Raw genomic sequence first — 1,511 nt, forward strand, 5'->3', positions numbered from 1 at the left:
AATCTTTCATTCTCTCTCCCTTTCTCTCTCCCTCTCCCTCTCTCTCTCCCCAACACAGAGAGAGTCAGAGAGTGGCTCTATCTTATCAGGAAAGAGTGATATCCTTCTCCACGGCAACCACGGAAACTGGGGAAATGGGCTTAAGCTCTTCTTGCAGAAATGATTTCATTCACAGCCCATGCAGCACCCGCTGCTGTTAGCATGGAAACTCTTCCCTCACACACACATCACGCCTCACCCAGTGGGACTGAAGAGCTGCGTCCGAGTGCTGTGAACCGTAACTGTTGTGTCTCTGTGTGACTCCAGTCTGACTGAGACGCCGTGCGTCCCACAAATTGTGCAGTTGTTTGGCTGAACATGGAGCCATATGGAGCCGGTGCGATCGTGACCTGGGTTCGAATGTGGCATGCAGCACTTTGGCTCGGTGGGAATTCCAGTTAATGCAGCGGACGAGCTGTGGAATGTTTGGTGCCTTTTCGACAAAAAGGCAGATTGACTGCAAATGCCTACTGTTTCCACAATATCCTCAACACATATCCCCCCCCCCCCCCACACACACACACACACACACACACCTTCTGTCTGTCTCTCACCCATAGTCACAAGCACACAGCTCTTCAAGATCTTGCATCACAAAAGGAGTTGGTTCTGTAATGCTATTACCCACTAGCCTGTTGTTAATCAGCGAAGTGTAAATTTAATTATAATCAATTTGATGGCAGAAAGAAAAAAAACTCATCAAACTGTATGCAAATCCTAAGGTAGGCCTATATGAATTTATATGAGTCTGCAGCCAGCAGGCCAATTCCAAAGCAAAGCTTTGACTGCCAAAGCAAACAACAAATAGGCCTAGACACTGCTGAGCAATAAACATAATATGAAAAGCCAGCATTCCTCCAGATGGGAGGCAGTGGTGTAAAGTAACTAAGTACATGTACTCAAGTACTGTTCTTAAGTACAATTCTGAGGTATTTTTTACTTTAGTGGAGTATTTCCAATTGTCAATACTTGTACTTCTACACCACTCTCAGAGGCAAATGTTATACTTTTTACTCCAATACAATTATTTGACAACTTTGACAACTAAGTTACTATTACTTTGTAGATTTGAATTATTATTACAAAACATATTAACCACTTCAGCCCTATTTAAACTTTATCTATTTGAAAATAGCCCATCTACAAGCTCACAATGTGTTGCGATGCGACGCATTGTGAGCTTGAAGATCTGCTATTTTTAAAAGATTTGTATACATTGTATACATTTGTGAAATGGGACGTTCTGTATAATGAGTCCATAAAGTACATTTTTATGCCAATACTTTTGTACTTTTACTCAAGTAAATTTTTAATTCCGGACTTTCACTTGTAACAGAGTATTTCTACATTGCAGTATTGATACTTTTACTTAGGCAAAACATTTTGAATACCCTTTCCACTACTGATGAAAAGCCAGCATTCCTCCACATTACTTGGAGGAGGGAGTAGTCTAGTCTGGTCCAGGCCCAGCG

The sequence above is a fragment of the Gymnoscopelus braueri genome (assembly GCF_963280865.1).
Source record: "Gymnoscopelus braueri genome assembly, chromosome: 10".
NCBI lineage: Eukaryota > Metazoa > Chordata > Actinopteri > Myctophiformes > Myctophidae > Gymnoscopelus > Gymnoscopelus braueri.